Here is a 23387-nt window from a genome sequence, read left to right on the forward strand (position 1 = left end):
CTACGGGGCCGGTGGCGTCGCCTCCACCGCCACCGGCTCCACCGCGACCGCCGAGCTTACCGGGCTGACGGCGCGTTTGCCTAACGCCCGCGCCTCGGGCGTGTCGGCCACGGCCTCGGAGGGGGCCACCGCCGGCCCCGGGTCCGCTTCCTCTCCCCTTCCCGGGGTGCCAGGCTGCTTACCGACGCCCTGGGCGCCACCTCCTCGACGTCCGGAAGGTGGTCTAGGGGGCCTCGCCCCACCTCGCCCTTGTCATTCCCGTCCGAGGCCTCCAGTCGACAACGACGTCGACGGGGACTCCTCCAACGGGAGACCTTCCTTCCGCTGCTGACGGCAGCGCTTATCCAACGCCTCGCGCATAAGGATGTGCTTCGTGCACTTCGCCGCCTTAGCATCCTTCCGATTTCTTCTGCGCGTCGGCGTGAGCGCGGTTAATCGCCCAGCTGCCCCGCGTCCTCGGGAACGGGCGGTGGGGAGGAGCGCACGTCCCTCATCCCCTGAACAAACCACAAACGTGCATAAGAAACAAGGGATAAAGGGAGATTGAGGAGGCTCAGAGGCTGCAGCGGCACTCGACTTACCAGCGAAAGAAACCCCCGCGACGGTCGCATCACGAAGGGGGTCAGGTTGCCGCCCCTCAACTTCACATCTACCGTCTCCCCCACCCGACGGTGAATTTCCTCGTCAGGAGAGGGCAGAGGAAGACATCCGGGTGCCTTCGACGGGCTCACCCGGCCTCATCTCGAACAGCCGCCGCCGTCGAGCCATCAGCGGCAGCACCCTCCGGCGGTGGAAGGCGGCCACGACCACAGCGACGGTGAGGCCATGATTCCGCAGCCTCGCCAGCCCCTCCAGGAGCGGCTCCAGCTTGGGCTGGTCGACCTTCGGGACGCCCCATTTCCATTTCTCCGGGCAACTCCCCACAATCCGCCCAGTATAAGGGGGGAAGTCCCCCGTCGTCGTTGCGGAGGTAGAACCAACTCGTGTACCACCGGTGGTTGGAGGACGTGAGTTGGGCCGGGATGTAGAGGTGCAGGTGGTCCTGACGCACTTGGAGAGTGCAGCCTCCGGCCCTCGACGCCTTCCTCTTGCCCGACGTGCCCGTCAGCTTGGTAGTATGCCCCGCCCGGAACAGGTGGAGCCACAAATCCCAATAGGGAGCGATCCCCAAATACCCCTCGCAGACGGCAACAAAGATAGCCGCCTGAGCGATGGAGTTGGGATTAAAATTGTGGAGCTCCACTCCGTAGTAATGCGGGAGCGCCTGCATAAACCGGTCCGCCGGAACGCCGAAGCCGCGCTCGTGGAAGGAGACGAAGCTCACGACGTAGCCGTCGCGGGGCCTTGGCTCCAGCTCGCCGTACGGAGCAATCCACTCCGGCCTACTAGGGTCTGTCACCGGGCGGAGGAGTCCACCATCGACAAGCGACTGGAGTGTCTCCACAGTGACATCCGACGGATCCCAGGGGTCCGCCTCGACAACAACGACGTTGCCGGCCATGAATGCGATGGAGGAATCAGGCGCGGCGGTGAGTTTTTCTCCCTCCCTCCACGCTCTCGCTTTTTTCTCGCTTTCTCCCTAGACTCGCTCTTCTCTCCTCTCCTTCTCGACACCCGCTGCTCTGGCGACGGCTCGACGGAGGAGGCAGGCAGGGTAAGATAAGGGGGGGTGAGACTCTTCGGGTATTTATGCAGGGAGGAGGTGAAACGAATGGGCGATGAAATCAGGGAGGTTTTCCCCGTCCGGCGCGGTTAACCACGAGCCGATTTCGGTGGCCCACGCGCCCACGTCTCCCGCATTAAATGCGTGAACAGTTACGTCCCGTCCATCACGTCGTGCTCGCCCACTACGGCAGCAGGCGTCGTTTCACCTCCCCGTGAAACCGCCTCAAAAGGCGCGCCACCTGCGGCCGAGCCGATAGGGAGGACATTTTCCGCGGCCTGTTCCTTTCATAGGAAGCAATCGGGCTCTGAGCCCGTTATGATCCAGGGGTTCGAAGGCTGGACCCCAAAGGGTTTCGACAGCCGCCCCAGGATAACAGAGTCAGGGGCAACTGCGGGCGAGCCTATACGGGGCCGAGACCCAAGCGAGCGAAATGCCTGGGACGCCCAAAGTTGTGTCCGAGACCAGCAGGAAAGTATCCGAATGGGATCCCATCGTAGGGAGGCACCGAGCCACCGAGGCCCAACGAACGGCCTCGGCACCCACTAGAGAAATCCTCTGGTACTCTTGGAGTGTGTCTCTGGACCACTAGCCGTCCCCTAATGAACGGGGTTCGGACCTCCACTCGGACTACCCGATAACAGCTCACCGGAAGTGCCACCGCTCAGTGCCCATCGAGGGTAGCGAGGCACGTTCCACCCCTCCTTCCGAGCGAAAAGGAAGCGCGAGGGTCGCATAAAAAGTCAGGGGAACCCCTGACGGCCTTCTCGCCCTATGCAGAGGCTAGGGGGCTCCTCCTTGCAAGTATGCTGAGACCTCACGACCCGGGCTCACGCCCAAAGGGGCCTCGGCAAACAAACCCTCACGCGCGAGGGGCGTATAAAAAGTCAGGAGAACTCCCGACGGCCCTCTCACGCAGAGGCTAGGGGCTCTTCCTGCAACCTTGCCGAGACCTGAATGGGCTCGGCAAACTAACCCTCCGTCCGAACGAAAAGGACACGTGAAGACCAGATGAAAGGGCCAGAACACCCAAGACAAAGACAAATAGTCCAAAACCGCGCTAGAGGTTTCGCTACAAACACGATAAAAGGGCGCCGAGCCCGTTACGGCCTAGGGGTTCGAAGGCTGGGCCTCTAAAAGGTTTCGACAGCCGCCCCAAGGCAACAGAGTTAGGGACGACATTGGGGCGAGCCTACGAATGGCCCAGACCCGAGTGAACGGTCGCTCAGGGTGTCCTAAGTCGTGTCCGAGACCGGCGGGGAAGTATCCGAATGGGATCCCACCGTAGAGAGGCACCGAGCCACCGAGGCCCGCGAATGGCCTCGGCACCCACTAGAGAAAACCCCTGGTACTCTTGGAGTGCGTCCCTGGACCACTAGCCGTCCCCCAGCGAACGGGGCTCGGGCCTCTACTCGGACTACCCGCTAACAGCTCACCGAAAGTGTCCACGCTCGTGCCCATCGAGGGTAGCATGGCACGTTTCACCCCTCCTTCTGAGCAAAAGGAAGCGTGAGGATCATACCCAAAGTCAGGGGGCCCCTGACGAACCTCTTGCTCCGCGCAGAGGCTAGAGGCCTTTTTTCCTGCAGCCTCGCCGACACCCCCGCAACCCGAACTTGCGCTTGGGGGCTTGGCAAATGCAATAAGAACTACTCGTTTAGACATGGAAATGAAGAAAGCCCCTAGAGGAGTAACTCCACTCCCCCAGGGGCTCGGGGGCTACACCCGGCGGGTGCGCTCGCGCGCACCCACCAGAACCTCAAAAAACAAACCCCAATTCCTACGGGGCAGGTATGAACCAAGCCTTGGCAAACCCTCAGGGGGAGTGCAAGCCTCGGCAAACCCTCATGGGGAGTGCACACACTCCCCCCGAGGCTCGGGGGCTACTGTCGGGTACCTTAGAATGGGGTACCCCAAGCAAAACGTCAAATGGGTTGCCCAAGTCCCATCTAAAAAATAATAATGATGATAAAAGCAAAAGGATAAGTCATGGGCCCCTCCCCGTCGTGACCAGGCCCACTGGGTCCTCCTCCTCCTCGCCTCGAGCCCCGAGAAGGAGGTCTCGACGGCCCGGCGAGGCTCCCCAGGGAAGCCTCGACAGGAAACGCCGTCTCCGCCTCGCCCGAGGCTCTCCACAGAAGGCCTCAGCAGGAGGCGCGTTCTCCGTACCGCGCGAGGCCTCTCGCGCGGAGCCTCGGCAAGGAGCCTGATCTCCGTCTCGCGCGAGGCCCCATTCTCCGTGTCGCTCGAAGCTGGCTCGCCCGCGGTCCGTCGCCCCCCGCCTCGGCCGACCCTCCTGACAGCCGGTCACGTCCCATTAATGCTTTCAACCACTCCCGTGATCTCAGCCGGACAGCGGCTCAACGTCACAGAAAGACCGACGCGACCTGAAGTCGCATCAGCACCATACCGGCTAGGACAGGGCACGGCGGGGATTGCCGGCCACTGTGTCCAAACACTGTGACCACGATCAGCCGCCGTCAGCGCCTGGGACAGGACGTGGCGGGGGTTACTGGCCACTGTGTCCTACCACTGTGTCCACGATCAGCCGCCCGCTCAAGGCCTCAGCGCTGTACACCAAGGCCTCGGCACTGTACATCAGGGCCTCGGCAATGTTGGGGTCCGCGCTTACTGAGACCCCCCCACCGTAGTACCAGCCTCGGCCCCGACCAAGTTTTGGCCTCGCGCATAGTCCGTCCACAGCGGCTTATGGTCGCCGCCACGTCCACTCCGAGGCATTCTTGGGGCTTCCACGACGCACAGGACAGGAGAAAGGCCGACGCGACCCGAAGTCGCATCAGCACCATACCGGCCAGGACAGGGCACGGCGGGGATTACCGGCCACTGTGTCCAAACACTGTGACCATGATCAGCCGCCGTCAACACCTGGGACAGGATGTGGCGGGGGTTACTGGCCACTGTGTCCTACCACTGTGTCCACGATCAGCCGCCCGCTCAAGGCCTCGGCGCTGTACACCAAGGCCTCGGCACTGTACATCAGGGCCTCGGCAATGTTGAGGTCCGCGCCTGCCGAGACCCCCCCACCGTAGTACCAGCCTCGGCCCCGACCAAGTTTCGGCCTCGTGCATAGTCCGTCCACAGCGGCTTATGGTCGCCGCCACGTCCACTCCGAGGCATTCCTGGGGCTTCCACGACGCATAGGACCTGATGGGACGACCACGCCGCCCTAGTACTCCAAGGATGGGCCACTCCGACGACCACGCCGCCACAGGAACAGGCCACAGGGCTTGGACATGCCGTCCCTGTCGGCACGACGCCGCATAGTAATACATGTACTGCCCTTGTCCCCCCTTCAACTATAAAAGGAGAGGACTTGGGCCACTTAGGGGGGAGGCCCAGAGAACACACGCACACGCACACCTTCCAGCCGCCTGAGAGCAACGTCTCAGACGGCCCCACGACCCCTGTCGAGACCTGGGACAAGTTCCCTCTCTCCCTTAGCTTGTAACCCCCTACTACGAGCACTTCGGTGCAAGGAATACAAGTTCTATCCCTCAGACTGGACGTAGGGCGCCGATTGCCTGAACCAGTATAAACCTTGTGTCTCTTTGCATCACCATCCGGAATCGGGAGCACGCAGAACAAATTCACTAGTCGGTTGAGGACCCCCCGGTCCGAAACACCGACAGATACGTGCCCGAGGGCAAGTGACGACACCCACAACACTGTAATGGCAAATGTCGGCGCCTACAACACTGTTTGGGCTCTGACATGCCTTGACGGTTGCAAAGCACCCTTCTGGCATGGCCTGACGATACTGTCCTGCAAGTGTACAGGGTACGGTCCTCGGTACTGCGGTTGACTTGAGTGTCCTGCCTAGCTTATCTGCTCCGCCTGATTCCTGGGTCAGTATCGTGGTAATGTCGTCATAGGCGTTGGGCGAGGCGGAGCCAGTCCTCGGACGTCGGGCGAGGCGGAGCCAGCCATCGGACGTCAGGCGAGGCGGAGCCAGCCCTCGGACGTCGGGCGAGGCGGAGCCAGTCCTCGGGGTCGGGCAATACGGAGTCTGCCCTCAGACGTCGGGCGAGGCGGAGCTCGGCAAGCGGCATAGTCGCGCTCTTGATCGTGCGGATGAATCAATGTTTGATGATCATTAGCTCCTTGTCTTTGGGTACCCTAGTATTGGTCCCCGACAATACTGAACACCATTGGGCATATAATTCCTTGAAATTTCTTTGAATATTTAGTAAAAAGAACAGAGGACCAGGTTAAAAATATTGAAGTCCTACATACTTTGTAGAGATGGTAGGAATCTATGGCCAAATCCCCATTGCTTCTGTCAATGATTTTATCTGCAAGATCACAAAAGTGTCAAATTCCAAAGTCGGTTCCTTATATATTGTTTCTTATCATTCTAACATTCTAATTGAGAATACAAGTTGCCTCTGATATGTCCATAGACTACGTCAAATGTAAGCTTTCCTTGCTGGACCACAGCAATCAAGCTCAATAAAACGGGGCAATTTCTTTATATATGAGCAAGTCTGAAACAAGATTTAAAAACATATTAGCATGGGAAGGAGACAAAAATAGTTAAAAACATGCCTGGGTGCTGATGAGTGTAGGTGTCCCAGATGGTTGGTCCTCTGCCCCCCCCCCCCCCCCCCCCCCCCCCCCCCCCCCCCCCGCGCCCTCATACTGCATGTAGACATCAGGATAGCTCGTGTGTGAGAAATAGTCGAAACACAACGTCATGACTCATGAGAAATACTAGTTATGACAATGACTACTTGGATTGAATCAGACAATGATCCTCATATGCTGATATTTATACTCTTATCAACTTGTGTAGTTGTGTTGCCAACTTGTCAACATGCATGTTTATGGTGAACATTTTGTCGCAGCTTGTGACGGTTTGTAGGCAGAACAGACTGCATCTTTTTTTTTAATTATTTGTGACCATAAATCGGTGTTAAATAATACTGAATCAGTTAAAACATTTTCTAATGTTTTCATCTACACCAACATTTTCGAGGTGTGCTTTTATTTTATACCGCCGACTTGTCAGTGAGATGCAGGACCAGACGCGCTATATGTCATTGACTAGCTTATGGGTATCATGAAAAGTGTCCCCCATTGTTCCAAAAAAAATTGAAAAGCGTCCCCCCAGGGAACCAATTGGAAACTCAAACAGCCTAACTGTCCTAAAAGGGACATCAAGAACATGTGCTGTGTACATATGAATGGACAGACAGAAGATTCACCTGATAGGAAGCAGAGGATGCCCCGAAGATGAACCCCTCAGGAAAGCTCGGCGGCTGGCCAGCACCGTCGTAGGAGCCAGCAGCAACCGATAATAGGAGAGACAGAAGTAGAAGGCGACTCACAGCCATTGCTTTCTGTGTGACAACTGACAACAGAGGGTGGAGCTATTTAACTGCAGGCTCCCCTTGCCCCTTGGCACCCCATATGTAATGGGCTCGCGCATCGTTGTGTGACGAGTGACGACATTGTTTTTTTCTCACTGAGTGCTGGCCACACTAACAGGGACATGAGCATTCACCACTACTCGGTTGTCATATTCTCATAGATAGAGCATCAGTTCAACACCTGTGGAACAACAGAAATATATATATGTATATATTGCTCGTGCGGGCCTGCAGCTAGGCGCATCGATCTCTGTCATAAGACTAAGTAAGTTGGTGACTCAGTAATTTGCTGTATTTCCTTTTAAAAAGATGGCAGGAATGCCACGTGTCTTTACTTTAAGGAGGCTGAAAGTTGCAAAACAAACTGGCAAGAAGGAAACATCAACAGGCACTGAGACAACATAGCGATCAGCGAAGGGACCCGGAGATTATTCGTAGCACTGCTGCTGTGCTGCACCATGCGTGCACAAGTGTCGTAGCACAGTGGACTGGGGCAGGCTCGGCTCAGTGGCCGCTCGCGCAGGGCGGCAGCGGCGTCCCGCACAGGCACTTGTTGTGCCCGTAGGCCACCGCCTTGAACCACCCCATCGCCCCGCCGGTGGGTATCTCCCCGCAGAGCTCGTTGTAGCTGAGGTCCAGAACCACCACGCCGGACTGCTGCAGCGACGCCGGCACGCGGCCGTAGATCCGGTGTTGTGGCTCAGGTTCAGGAACAGCAGGTTCCTGGGCATCTCTAAGCCAGTCAGGTTGAACCGCAGGCGGTTCCCGGACAGGTCAAGGTCGCCCACCGTCGTCTTGCGCCACCCGAGCAGGAACGACGCCTCGCCGGTGAGCCGGTTGTTGGCCACCTTGAACTCCACCACGTGCTTCTCCAGCGCGTACAGCCAGGGGATCTCCCCCGACAGCGGGTTGTTGGACAGCGTCAGGCACTCAGGCCCAGCGGCAGCTCGGGCGTGCCGCCGTGCACGAGCCGGGGCGGGATCCTCCCGACGAGGTCGTTGTCCGCGGCGTCGAAGAAGGTCAGGTGCGGCAGCTTCTGCAGCGACGTGGGGATCCTGCCGGTGAGCTTGTTGCGGAGGAAGCTGACGGAGGAGAGGTTGGTGCGGGAGAGGGATGCCGGGATGGAGCCCGACACCGAGGTGACCATGATGATGAGGACGGACAGGTGCGCGAGGTTGCCCAGGAGTAGGGACGAAAACTGATAGGATACGGATAGATATCACTGATATCATATTTATTTTTATATTTTTTGTTCGAATTTAAATTTGAATACGGATAGTATTAATTATGTCGGATAGAATACAATTAGATATCGACATCATAATTATGCGATTTGGGTATTCGGATACGGATACGAATATGGTATCGGATGTTGAATATTCAGAGTCGAATACAGACAGATCTAAAACCCTCTAAACGGATTCGGTCTCAAATACGGTCGAAAAATATTCGTACCGTTTTTATCCCTACCTAGGAGTCTGGGATGAGGCCGTGTAGGGCGGGGATGTGTTCACACTTAAATTGGGTCCATGCCAATTTTAATCGGACTGCTGGCCAATTATCTGAGTGCACAAGCTTTCTCGGCTCATTCAGTTGGACACGATGCATTGGTGATGATAGTTGCAGAGTCACATGAGTTGTTGAGCGAAGAAACCATGCCAAAAGAGTTCTAAGGGAATGTTAGATTGATCCCACCAGTTGGCCCAACGGCCAATTGGGCCTTGATCAGCGCTCTGATCAGGGCTGCCTAACCCTAACTAACAATGGTATCAGAGCCAGATCTAGATGTAGATCTAGTCCTTGGGGTAGAAATCACGAAGAAATTCAGAAGGAGGGGACTCGATCTGTCAATCGGATTGAAACCCAAAAACCTAACCCTAACCCTAACCCTAGATGGATGGACGGAGAAAGGAAAGGACCTACCGGGTTTCTCGCCGCCGTCGCCACTGCCGCGCACGGGAATATGCACCCGCCGCTGCCTCGCTGGCACACGAGGAGAAGCCGAGCCGCGCTCGTCGCCGTGCGCGCGAGCCCCGGCCGAGGGCACCATCACAGGACCGCTCGACGGTGGTGCGCTCACCTACTGGGAGCGCGCGCTCCGGCAAGGGGACCCACGGCGGCTCCGCACTTCGAGCTAGGGTTTAGGGCAACACCACCACAGCGCGTGTGGGGGGCAAAGAGCACCACCGCGGTGCCGCTCGACGGCGCCGCGCGCAGCTCCAGCCGCACGCGTGCACCGACAAAGGGCGCCACGGCGGCGCCACCACCACTCTTCTCTCCGGCTGTGTTTCGGGGTGAGAAAGGGGAAAGAAAACCGGCACCGCGATGAAGAGAGAGAAAGGGAAGGGGAAAATGGAATTAGGGTTCGGGTGAAGACGGCCGCAGCATCGTTTTATTCGAGCAACATGCACGGACGACCGTCCTATAAAGATGAACGGTCGGCGATCGCTGGACCGAAAACAGCCCATGCGGGCGAGCGAATTTCCGGCCCAGGCCCAGGTTGCGGCCTGGGCGGGTGGGGGAGCGGGCGCGCGTGCTGTGTTGGGCTACCGCTGGGCCACGCGTGCGGACGCGACATAGACTGGGCCATGTACTGTTCCGCCAGGCCGGGTCAAATGAATAGTAAACACTGAGTTTTTTGTTTTATTATTTTCATAAGCAAATTTTGATGATTTTTGTTCAGTTTCAATCTCGGTCAAAATTTTAACCAACCGAAAAATTTTACAGAGAGTAGATCGGTACAGTAAAATGCTTCTGAAAAGTAGATGAATTATTTTTTCATGTTTCCGCTGCAATGTTAAAGCTTATTATCTTCTAATTAAATTCGAATGGGAGAATTTAATTTGAAGAGCAGTCATTTTTTGTCAGTAAATTATAATATTATTATTTTTCTGACCAATGTTGATAATAGCAATATTATAATGTTTATTCATAAGTTTTACGTGCATTAATTCTATTTCTGATCAACGGTGATGTAGAATTAGTGTATAAGAATGTTGTATATTTTAATTTTGACCAACGTTACATTAAAGCATGCAATTATAATATTATATTTTCTTACTATCTCTGACGGTGTTTTTCAGGACTTAACCAAATGACATTTATCTCGCACATACCACCTCTTGAAGGGGGCAACTATAGGGTATGGCAAGAGAAATATGAACTAGCAATTGCGCTGTCTGAAAATGACCTAGTGCTTACCTCTTCATGTCCTACTGAGCCAGTGGACCCGGTAAGGGAAGAAAATAAGACTGATGCTGATTTCATTGCTCAGCAGCGAGATCATGCAGAAGTGCGGATGAAATATGATCTTGAACGTAAGAAATGGGATATTTCAAACCGCAAGTGCTTGATGGTGGCTAAGTCCACTATTTCAGATGCGATAAGGGGATCTATCCCAGATTGTGACACCGCCACAGAATACCTCAAGAAAGTGGAGTCAGTTCACTGGCTCTTCAAAGGCTTATGCCAGTACTTTGATCAAGAAATTATTTAATGAGAAATACACTGGTGGCGGTATCAGAGAGCGCATACTAAAGATGAGCAACACGACTTCAAAGCTGAAGCCAATGAATTTGGGGCTCATGGATGAGTTCCTGATTCCTTTTGTTTTTGATTCCTTGCCCAAAGAATATAAAACTTTTGTTGTGAACTACAACATGCAACCCGATAAATAGGATATAGAGAAGCTCATTGTAATGTGTGTTCAAGAAAAGGAGATGCTGAAAAGCTCACAGGGTGACTCTACTAACCTTATGAAGGACAACAAGAAGAAGAATTTCAATAAGAATGCCAAACCTCAAGGGAAAGCCCCTCAGACTGAGCACCATGAGAAGAACAACAATGCCCAAGTTAAAAAGGATTAGTGCAAATGGTGCAAGAAGCATGAACATTACTAGAGGGACTGTTCAGACTTTCTAAAGAGCCTTCTAAAGAGAGGTGAGTACTACATTACATTCATAGATGAGTCCTTGTATTTAAATTATGCAGAATCTACTTGGTGGATTGATTTAGGTGCAACTGTTCATGTTGTAAATTCATTATAGGGATTTCATACGAGGAGGACCCTGCAAAGAGGAGAAAGAAAAATTAAAGTAGTAAATGGAGTTGAAGCCATTGAAGATCTCTCTCTAAAATTAGATAATGGTTTGACTTCAGCTTTCAGATATTCTTTATGTACCCTCTTTGTGTAGAAACTTGATAAGTATCTCACGACTTGACGATGATGGTTATGATTGCCATTTTGGTAATGGCAAATGTTAGATTGTGTATAATAATAAGTGTGTTGGTCTTACCTTCTGACAAGACAAGCTTTATTTATTATCACTTTCTGAGAATGTGAATGTTGTGAGCACTGAGAATGAGAATTCTTCCTCATTTATGAATACAAGTAATAAGCGGAAGAGAGTTCATGATATATCTTCAAAATTATGGCACTGTCGTTTAGGCCATATTTCGAGGGGGAGCATAAAGTGATTGATTAAGAAATCAATTCTTTCGTCTTTAGAAATTTCAGATCTAGAACAATGCATTGACTGCATAAAAAGAAAGTACGTTAAGAAAATAAAGAAAGATGTTAAACAAAGCGCAGGAATTTTAGAAATAGTTCACACAGACATCTGTGATTCTTTTCCTGTGAAGAGTGTGGATGGTTATGACTCATTTATAACATTCACAGATGATTATTCTCATTTTGGCTATATTTATCCAATTAACGAAAGATCGAAAGCATTGGATAAATTTAAGATATTTAAGGCTGAAGTAAAAAATCAGCACAACATAATGATTAAGGTAGTAAGATCCAACCATGGGGGAGAGTACTACAGTCGACACACCCCATATGGCCAGGTTCCAGGACTTTTTGCAAGGTTCTTACAGGAAAATGGTATAGTAGCCCAGTATTCTACACCGGGGGAGCCTCAGCAGAATGGAGTAGCTGAAAGACGCAACCGTACCTTAATGGATATGGTGAGAAGCATGATAAGTTACTCTTCTTTACCAATAAGTTTATGAATGGAGGCGTTGAAAACCGCCATTCATATTATTAATCGAGTGTCAAGTAAGTCGGTGTCCAAAACACCGTATGAGTTGTGGACAGGAAAGGAACCCTAACGAATCTTATTTTCGTGTGTGGGATTGTCCAGCTAAGGCTAAAGTCTTTAACCCAAACATAGGGAAGCTAGACTCCAAGACAGTCAGTTGCCATTTTATTGGCTATCCAGAAGAGTCAAAAGGTTATCGCTTCTATTGTCCTGACAAACAAACAAAGTTTATAGAAACAAGACATGATGTGTTCTTGGAGGATGATATGATAAGGGGGAACATGGTAGCGCGAGAAATTAATTTTGAAGAGAAGCGGGTATACATGCCCACTCCGATAGTTTAGGAACCATTCTTCAGGCTACCTGTTGTTGCTGTACCAATAGTACAAGACACTGTAGTAACAACACCTATTGTTAGCTCTCCTGTGGCAACAATGAATGAACATGTGGAACCTGTCGTTCAGGATCCCATAGAACCGATTGTCACACATGAGGAGGAGGAGCAACAACCTCATATAGAACAAACGTCATCTAACGAGGCCCCTAGAATGTCTCAAAAAGTCAAGAGATCAGCCATTCCTGAAGACTACGAAGTTTATGAATGTGAGGAATTTTAAATGGAGGTTGATCCCACCTCATTTGAAGAAGCCATGAGAAGCGCTCACTCATCAAAGTGGCTTGAAGCCATGGAAGATGAAATGAAATCAATGAAACCAACGGTGTTTGGGACTTAGAAACAATTCCTAAAGGAGCCAAGACAGTAGGTTGTAAATGGGTCTACAAAACCAAACATGACTGTAAAGGGAATATAGAAAGATTCAAAGCACGGCTTATGGCGAAAGGCTTCACGCAAAGAGAAGGTATAGATTATAATGAGATATTTTCTCTAGTCTTATATAAGGATTCTTTTAGAATCATAATAGCGCTTGTCGCACATTACGATTTAGAATTACATCAGATGGATGTAAAGACGTCACTCCTAAACGGGGATCTAGAGGAAAATGTTTACATGGCACAACCGAAAGGTTTTATTGTGTAAGAAAAAGAACATATGGGATGGTGTCTGAAGAAATCCATTTACGGATTAAAACAAGCTTCAAGACATTGGTATTTGAAGTTTGATAGTACAATAAGAAAGTTTGGGTTTTAAAAAAATATAGAAGACAATTGCGTTTATACAAAGTTCAAGAATGGAAAATACATTTTCCTAGTCTTGTATGTGGATGACATCTTGCTCGCTAGCAGTTATGGTAATCTACTACTAGAAACAAAGAAGTTCTTGTCCTCGAAGTTTGATATGAAGGATTTCAGTGAAGTTTGTATGTGGAATAGAGATTCACCGAGATAGAGAAAAATGATTCTAGGATTATCACAAAAGGCATACTTAGAAAAAGTTCTAAAGAAATACAGTATGCAAAATTATAAGTATTCACCTGCTCCCATAGTCAATGGCGATAGATATGAGGAATTTCAATGTTCCATGAACCAATATGAGATCGATCAAATGAAAGCGGTTCCATATAGTTCAGCTGTTGAAATTTTACAGTATGCTCAAGTGTGTACTCGCTCTGACTTAGCATTTGTTATCGGATTACTTGGCAGATATCAAAGTAATCCAGAAATAGAATACTGGAAATTAGTAAAGAAAGTTTTGCGTTACCTGCAAGGTACGAAGGGTCTCTTGCTAACGTACAGAAGATCTAATTCCCTGCACATAGAGGGGTATATAGATTCTGATTATATGGGAGATGACAGAAAGTCCACGTCAGGATACATATTCACTCTCGTAGGAGGAGCTATATCGTGGAAAAGCTCAAAGCAAACCATCACTACGTAGTCCACATTGTATGTCGAGTTTATAGCATGTTATGAGGCCACAGGACAGGTGAATTGGCTGAAGAAGTTCATGCCCGGGTTGAAAGTGGTAGACGACATACATAAGCCACTCAAGTTATACTGCAATAATAATCCAGCAGTATGTTATGCTCATAACAATAAGTCAAGTGGTGCTGCCAAACACATTGACATAAAGTATTATGTTGTGAAAGATAAAGTCCGGGATCATATAATTAGTCTTAAGCATCTAAGTACAGAAAAGATGCTCATGGATCCGCTTACAAAAGGCTTACCACCCAGCGTGTTCAGAGAACACTTAGTCGGCATGGGTTTAAGGGAAAGTGTATGATTCCTGGATAATAAGGGCGTAGTTGAGAATCTGTTTCAAAATAGAGAGGTGCATTGTAACTGTTTAATCTAATAGCAACTGACCGTGACGATGAGGCACGCTCTATGTACTGATCTGTGATGGAATGGGAACAAGATAAAGTAAGTAAGTATAAAGTTTAAGTTATAAGATGAGATCAAGAGAGAGAATATTAGATTGATCCCACCAATTGGCCCAACGGCTAATTAGGCCTTGATCCGCGCCAAGCCCTAACTAACGGGAAACACGTGCACTTGGACCTGAGTCCAATGGTGATACGCAATGCCTGGCCGGATTGATCATGAAGGGAATTTGGAAAGGAAAATATAAAATATGGATTTGTATATTGTATCGGACTCTCAGAGACTCCACGTAAAAGGAAATAACAGAGATAATTGAGTCCGAGTATATGAACCCCGTGGGTCAAGATATGATCAAATTAGGAATTTTGGATTGGATCAGAGTCCGTTCATTCTCAAGCAACTTTGATCGGTATTGATGATTCGACGGCACGTCCTGACGTGCAGGAACACACAAGTACGTGACGTCCTTGTTAGGACGACTTTTATCTAGTCCGATTATAGTATGGAAAATCAACGTGGCCGATTCGGCACACGGCTTATTCTATTCTTTACGCCGGGAAGACCAGCCGCCCTATAAATATAAACGGTGATGGCTGATTGAGGTATTCCAACTATCCAATCATCATACAAATTAATCTACAAACTCTCTTTTACCCTCTTCTTCAACCTCCATGTTGTTCATCTCTTGATCCACGATCAAGAATGGCGTCCTAGGCTTGCCGGCCGATCTAGGACAACCCGACAACGTCACGGGTTCTTTCCGGGAGAGAGTTTTGACGGTTTCTTTGCTAGTTTGCCTGAAAACTAGTTGGTTCTTCGTCACTCAAGTACGTTGGTTATCCTTGGATGGTTTGCTTGTAAACATCCCCGTTCTTCACCACGAAAGAGTGATATCTTACTGTGTTTTTTAGTCCGTAGCGGTCAGGGCATCTAAAGCTCTACTGATGTGTGATTCGAACCACCTCCTAGGTCAACAGGATGTTGAGTAAATGTTGATGCCGCGCAGCTGGTCGATGGCCGGCGGGTGCGTGGAGGTGATGTTGACGTTCTCCATGAAGAACGCGTCGACGCGGCGGTACTGGTTGCAGTACGCGTGCGGCCACTTGCAGTGGTCCGTGCCGGGCTGCCACTCCGCGAGCGCGTCCGGGTTGCCGAACTGCGCCTTGAGACAACCGACATGGTGATCTGTTGGGACAATCGGAGGAAGAGGATGATCAGTTGCCTGGCCATGGAGATGGAACATTCGGTACTGTACATCCAATCGTTTGAGGTGTCTCATAAAGCACGGTGACCAGCTGATGAAACAGACCGGCAGTGGCAGTGCATAGTACGTAGGTACAGGCGTTGAGGTCAAGTAGTAGGCGTTGACTAATCTTGATTCTTAAGGTAAACCACGTTCTGGGGTCAAGGTTTCATGAGAGCTACAAGAAAAAGGAGCGTGGTGGGTAAGTTTCCTGCCACTTACTAGCTTGTACAGGCAGTGGGGAGGGTGAGGTAAAATCAAGGGAGCTAGAAGTAACAGAGAGTAGGAATAGAACCAGAGCCCAGAGGTTAATTTGAAGAGGCAAAAGATAGTGTGTCGCTCGGTTAAAAAAAATAGTTTTTGCATGGTGTCATGCAGATGTCCCCGTAAACATACATGCTAACATAGACTAGCTAGAACTAGGCAGTACAACTTCACGGAGAAAAGGGAGGGGGCAGGAGCCCAATCTGGCCTCCATGCATGAGGCTCTACCCCTGTGTACAGGTAATAGTGGTTTGGAGGTATCTTTTAATTACACCATATATTCATTCAGCGCTTTTTTTTTCCCAGATTACAGTAGAGACTCAAATGCTCGTATACACATATACATACTCAACCCTATAAACAGATCCAAGCACATCCCATTTCTATTAGCGCATCTTAAAGACTGAGCGATTTCGAGAATGACCCGAGGTTCCATATCTCAATGTCATTGGAGTACTTATGTATCTTGCAAATTGCATCCGGCCCGATATCACATTTGCAGTAAATTTAGTGTTGCTCCAACCAAACGTTTATTGCACGGGAGCTAAACATATCTTAAGATATCTCAATGGCACAAAAGATCTTAGATTATTTTTAAAAAGAAACCAAGATCCAGCTATGATTGGATATACTGATGGTAGCTATTTATATGATCCTCATAATGATTGATCTCAGACAGGCTTTGTATTTTTATATGGAGAAACTGTCATTTCATGAAAGTCTTCTAAACAGACTCTAGTGACAACCTCTACGGATCATTCTGAAATTGTTGCACTATATGATGCATCACGTGAATGTGTATGGCTTCGCAGAATGATTAATCACATACAACAATCTAGTAGAATTGGTCCCATTGAATCACCCATAATTATCTATGACGATAATGTTGCTTGTGTTACACAAATGCAAACATGTTACATCAAAAGTAATATAACTAAACATATTTATCCCAAGTTGTTCTATCCTCATGAATTACAACAGAGAGGGAAAATCAACATCTTGCAGACATAGTCTTGTGATAATCTTACAGATTTATTCACTAAGTAACTACCACGTACCACGTTCCAAATATTTGTTCATGGTATCGGTATGCAGCGACTTCAAAAGTTGCAAGTTTTAGGGGGGAGACACTCTTTGAATATAATAACCTATGTTAAGCATTATATTGCACTTTTTTCCTATTATGAGTTTTTATAAAATTTTCTCTGAGGTTTTTAATGAAGCAATATCAAATTCATAATGTGACATATCTCCTATTTTCCTCATATGAGGTTTTTAAAGGGAATATCAAAGACATTATTTCTCCTCATATTTTTTCCATGAGGTTTTTGAGGAGGTTATACTAATTATGGCACATACGATAATATTGTTCTAAACTAAATTATGGGTTTTTCCTATAAAGGTTTTATCATTTAATTTTACAATGGACAATAATCTAAAATATGTCATATCATTTCTCTAGATTTTTCCCAATAGGTTTTGAGGAGTTTAATGAACAGGCTGACCTCAATGTGTGGAAAAGGCGGTTCAAAAAGGAGCTTGGCCAAGTGTGTGCTAAGGCCAAACCGACTATAGAGTCATCCCTTCGCAGTTGGAGAGATAGTTGCATGTTATAGCTTCTTTTTTCCTTTTGGGCATGGGTGCCTTATACTCCCTCCGTCCTATTGAAAGTGTTGTTTTTTACTTTTAAACTTCTTGTTTGACCGTTCGTCTTATTCAAATTTTTTATGCAACTAATAAACTAAACAAATCATTATTAAAGTACCTTTAATGATAAAATAAGTCATAACAAAATAAATAATATTTGTACAAAAACTTTAATAAGACGAATGGTCAACCAAGAAGTCTAAAAATAAAAAATGACACTTTTAATGGGACGGAAGGAGTCTTATTTGTCTTTCCACCTTGTAAATACTATTCTTTCATTTAATGAAAAAGAAAAAAATATAGGTAGGGGACTCCCCTGCTGATTCATATAAAAAATGAAGTTTAATGACATATCAACAACATTATCACCTTGTTTTTTTTTTCCTATAAGGGCCCTTAGGGATAAAACTATTGATTAATCTCAAGACTTGATTCGATCAAGGGGGAATGCTAAGAACCAATGACGTTCAAGTGATCTCATCACACATGATTAGTAGTGGATCAGTGATTAGGATTAGTATCAAGCGTCCATCTAATCGGACGTTTCTTGTACACCGCTGTAAAGCACTGGCATTGCCAATCGACAGGTCCGTTCACGATCGATGCCTCCGGACGGACACCGGCCGATCCATGGGCCACGGTTCAACATGTATAAATATACGAGATCAATCAATGAGAGATCGCAGTTCAATCATTCTCTTTCTCTCTATTACAACCACGTTTAAACAAGCACGACACTTTGAGACTTATAACGTGTTTGGTTTGAGGAATGGATTAGTTCATCTTCTTACTCTTTTTTCGTTTGTGGAATGGAATAAATTCATCTATCGTCATCTCATTATCAGTACAAGGAATGAAGTCATTTTACAAAATTGAAGAATGAACTTATGATACATCACTTTATCTAGAATAGAGTGATTTCTCATACCAAACACTAGTTATTGTGAGTACATGCACGAGACGCAAGTGTACATACAGTACATAATTTATCTGTAGGCGACTAGGCGATGATGTCAACTGAGGGGCTGATCTTGAAGGCAACCAAAAGTTTGGTCAGTCGCTAAATTGATGCTGCCACGAGAAAGAAGAACGTGGCTATTCATGCACCCATGCAGCGACTTAGGCGCGTTTGACTGTTTGGCCGGGCTCCACCCGCGCTGCCTCTTCGCCGGAGCCACGGAGCTGCAAAACTCCACCTCCCTACGTCAAAAAGGGTTCCGGCTCCTCTGTCCGTGGCGCAGAAACGCTCTTTCCGTGGCCGTTTGGTACGGCTCCGCTGCCGGAGTTGCCGCGGAGCCGAAGCCGGAGCGCGGCCAAGCACATTATCCTCGTAACCATCTTAGCTTCAGCTACATCCTTTCGTGGCACGATGATGCTACGTGTGCTTCAGACCGTGTGTTTAATGGACAGGCAGGCAATTGACTGCCGAGGTTGCAAAATAAAATAAAATTCTCTAGTAGACTCGGCACAAAATCTTCTCCATATTTGGATTTATCCAGAAGCTAAAATTTTCTCCATATTTGGATGTATCCGGAAGCTAAAATTTTCTCCATATTTGGATGTATCCAGAAGCTAAATTTTTCTCCATATTTGGATGTATCCAGAAGCTAAAATTTTCTCCATATTTGGATGTATCCAGAAGCTAAAATTTTCTCCATATTTGGATTCATCCAGAAGCTAAGCATTCATCATAAATGGCTGAGTCAATTTTGCCAGCTATTCTATAACGACCTTTGGACTAATTTTCAACAATTTTTTTAGTGTACCAATTCGATACAAAGAAACCAAACAACTTTGACTGTCTGCAAAATCCTCTGCGGTTCATCTGTTCTGTGTTTCATTTCCACAGTATATGGCCTAACATCCAATCTCCAGCTCCATGGTAATTAGTACATATGGGGACACCCCATTGCGTGATCTGAAAATATCCTCCTCTGCACATAAAACTGCTGTTAGGAACAACCAATGAAAGATCGATGGTGCATATACTCTTCCTCCTACTTTTGCTACTTCCCCACTCATACACTGCTCAGCACAATATTAGCTTGGGATCTACTCTAAATCCTGAGGGCCCAAACAGATCATGGCTCTCACCCTCTGGCGACTTTGCCTTTGGTTTCCAGCCCCTGGAGACCAACTCCTCTCTATCTACTTGCCACCTGGTTCGATAAGATTGATGAGAAGTTTACTGTTTGGTATGCCAATTGTACCACAGCAGTGTCACCTGGTTCAAGCCTGCAATTTACCCTCAATGGTAAGCTTTCTCTCCGTGACTCCACTGGATCTGAGATCTGGGGCTCCCAGATTGCTGGTGGTGCTTATGCTTCCATGAACGACAATGGAAACTTTGTGGTTTATGGAGCAGACGGCTCCCCCACATGGCAAAGTTTTACTACACCAACAGACACCATCCTGCCATCCCAAGAGCTCGTTAGTGGGACTATCCTCCACGCTAGGCTTATGGACACCGACTACTCAAATGGTTGGTTCATCCTCAGTCTTGAAACAAATGGCAACCTGACTTTCTACACAGTGGCTGTTCCTACGGGATTCCAGTATGATAGTTATTGGTCTACTAACACAAGTGGAAATGGTGGGAAGCTGGTCTATGATACGAATGGCACAATCTACTATGCCTTGGAGAACATGCAGCACCCTACCATTGACATAATGCCAGCAGAGATGGACTCAACAGATCAGTACTACCATTGGGCAAAACTTGACCCAGATGGTGTTCTTTGACAGTATAAGTATCCAAAAAGGGAAGCAGTAAGAAGTGGTTTGCCTGCAGAGTGGACAGTAGTGCAAGCTGTGCCGGCAAATATCTGCAACGTAGTATATTCAGATTTTAGTAGTGGAGTGTGTGGATACAACAGCTATTGCATGTTCAACTGGAATCAGACAGAAACAGAATGTTCTTGTGCCCCGCACTATTCTTTCTTTGGTACGGAAAGGAAGTATAAAGGGTGCAAGCCAGATTTTGCACTGCAGAGCTGTGACTTGAGTGAAGCACAAGTGCTAGAGCAGTTCCAAATGATTCCAATGAATAACATTGACTGGCCTCTTCGGGCTTATGAGGAGTACTACCCCATAAACGAGATCCAAAGCTTATGCTTGAACGATTGCTTCTGTGCTGCTGCAGTGTTTGATAATAGTGGCCACTGCTGGAAGAAGAAGCTACCTTTGTCTAACGGGAATGAAGGGAGCGAAGTTCAAAGGACAGTTTATCTCAAGGTGCCGAAGGATAATCATTCACAGACTCTACTGAATATTGAGGTCAGCACTAAATGGAAAACCAATAGGAAGGATTGGATACTTGGAGGATCGATCATTATAGGTAGTTCTGTCTTTCTGAACTTTCTCTTCATCTCAGCCCATTTTCTGGGAGCTCGCTTTAGGGTCACCAGGGAAAAGAACCATTTACGAGCATGGACCAGGATGATGACATGAGATTTCACTTACAGAGAGCTTGAGGAGGCAACTAATGGGTTCAACGAGGAAGTGGGCAGGGGAGCTTCTGGTATATTCTATAAAGGGTTCCTACATGGTGAGTTTGACACCAGCATCGCAGTCAAGAAGATCATCGATAGGATCCCACAAGAGAGAGAAAAGGAGTTCACAATGGAGGTTCAAACAATTGGGCACACACTCCACAAGAACTTAGTCCAGCTATTGGGATTCTGCTATAAAGGATCTGAAAGGCTCCTGGTGTATCCGTTCATGCCCAATGGCTGTCTTACTAAGTTCCTCTTTAGTGGCAAGAGGCCATCATGGGACCTCCGAGTTGATATTGCCCATGGGGTGGCAAGAGGACTGCTCTACTTGCATGAGGAGTGTGGTAAGCGGATCATACACTGTGACATAAAGCCTGAGAACATCCTTCTTGATGACAACTTTATAGCAAAGATATCAGACTTTGGCATAGCGAAGCTGCTGAAAGCCGAGCAGACAAAAACAAGCACTGGAATCCGAGGTACCCGAGGATACTTTGCTCCAGAGTGGTTCAAGAACGTGAGAATCTCCAGTAAAGTAGATGTGTACAGCTTTGGTATAGTCCTGGAGATTGTATGCTGCAGGTGGAATGTAGACCTTCAGGCCACCGATGACGAGCAAGTTGTATTGGCATACTGGGCATATAACTGCTACCGCTGCAGCCGCCTTGACTTGTTAGTTGAAAGTGATGAGGAAGCAATTATCAATATGAATATGGTGGAAAGATTCATGAGAGTTGAACTTTGGTGTATACAGGATGAACCAGAAATGCGCCCAACTATGCTTAAAGTGACCAAGATGCTTGATGGAGCAATAGAAGTTCCTCGGCCTCCATTTGATACCCCAATTTTCATAAGTTTATGGCATTGAGAAGAGCAAGTGGTACTTTTTTCTGTTTAGGGATCTATCTTTTGGTCAGCCTACGCTGTTGAAGGATTTATGGTAGTGGTTGTACGTGGCAGAACCGTCCGAAATAACACATTTTCGGAGGCGCTTGTCTTTCACTAGACACTAAGCACCTCGGAAGTGGCTAAACCGAACAGCTCCGTCGAGCCCACCCCAAGGGAGAACTCGAAAATCCACATTTTCCGTCAGGATCATAAATGAGAGGATAAAGCTTACAACACACTTAGTCATTTCTTACATCACTTTATTACAACATCAGAGTACTTGGACCAGTTGAATGCAATAGCGGAATTAAAATAGTTTACATATAAACGAGTTTATACATTTTAGGTTCACAAGTTTTATCTTGCAGCGGAAAATAAACATATGATTAGAGTTACAGCGGAAACAAAGATTAATTTACTAACCTGGTGAAGCATTAACATAATGGCCATTTATTTACAAGATATGCTAGGAGATTTTACATCTTTTCTTATAAAATCTTTAGTGAGGGTTATAAGTGAACACTACGATCGCAACGTGAAAGGAATCCTCTCTAAGCCCACCAGGAGGTTACCACACACAAGAGCCAGCTCTAGCATTCACCTGTCACCTGCAACCAGGGGGATAAAACCCTGAGTACTCGATTGTACTCAACAAGACTTACCCGACAGGAGGAAAATGCAAGGCTTATTTGGCTTCCTGGTTAATTGCATTTGCAGGAAGCACTACTAATAGTGTGTCCTTATATTCAAAGTTTTAGCAGTTATTTTTAGTTAATTAGCTAACCATTCTAGGTAAGCACATATGTTACTTTCAAACATGCGGTAAGCAATCAGAATAATGTTATCATCTTTCATGTTCCAGTTCTTACTACGGTGCTAGACCATAGCCAAGTCGTTACCGTCTTACAGAAACGGCGATTCGCGAATCAATGTATCCCAGTTGAGTACCCTGAAACACACGTTCCGCTTGTACCCCAGGCACAAACGAGACCAGCCCACTCCACTCCTGTCGAATGGTCAAGGTCCCCGTCCAAACTTGGACTCCAAACCCCCACACTTGAGACCCGGTCTCAGTATGGTGCTTAGACCTCCACCTTTTCCTGCCCCCAATCAGTCGGTTCAGAAAGAGACGAAACCCACGACAAGAGCGTAACGAGTCTTCCCGCTCCCATAAGCAAGTATGTTCTGAGGATAATAAGTCTATGACCTAACTACCATCCATAGTAACGGACGGTCCTCAATCGACACAGGCGAGACAAATACAACCGGAACCTCGCTCGGCTGCCTAACCAAGTGCAAATCCAAATCCAAAGCACAGTTCCGTCCAGTCTTCAATTATCATTCATATATATTCCATGTGATAGTTATATGGTAATAAGAACAATAATTTCTTTCCTATCTCTTGCGAGTGACATGTAATCACTCGATTTCTACCAAAATACTTTAGCATAGCAATCTACACGATCCTAA

General features: G+C 47.8%; 2 pseudogenes; one reads left to right on the plus strand and one right to left on the minus strand.

The window, feature by feature from the left end:
- Positions 1-7557: 7557 nt before the first annotated feature.
- LOC136491974 (polygalacturonase inhibitor-like) lies at positions 7558-15624 on the minus strand (annotated as a pseudogene).
- A 3012-nt stretch (positions 15625-18636) lies between these two features.
- LOC136491975 (G-type lectin S-receptor-like serine/threonine-protein kinase LECRK3) lies at positions 18637-21897 on the plus strand (annotated as a pseudogene).
- Positions 21898-23387: the final 1490 nt, after the last annotated feature.

The sequence above is a fragment of the Miscanthus floridulus genome, chromosome 11 (assembly GCF_019320115.1).
Source record: "Miscanthus floridulus cultivar M001 chromosome 11, ASM1932011v1, whole genome shotgun sequence".
Classification (NCBI taxonomy): domain Eukaryota; kingdom Viridiplantae; phylum Streptophyta; class Magnoliopsida; order Poales; family Poaceae; genus Miscanthus; species Miscanthus floridulus.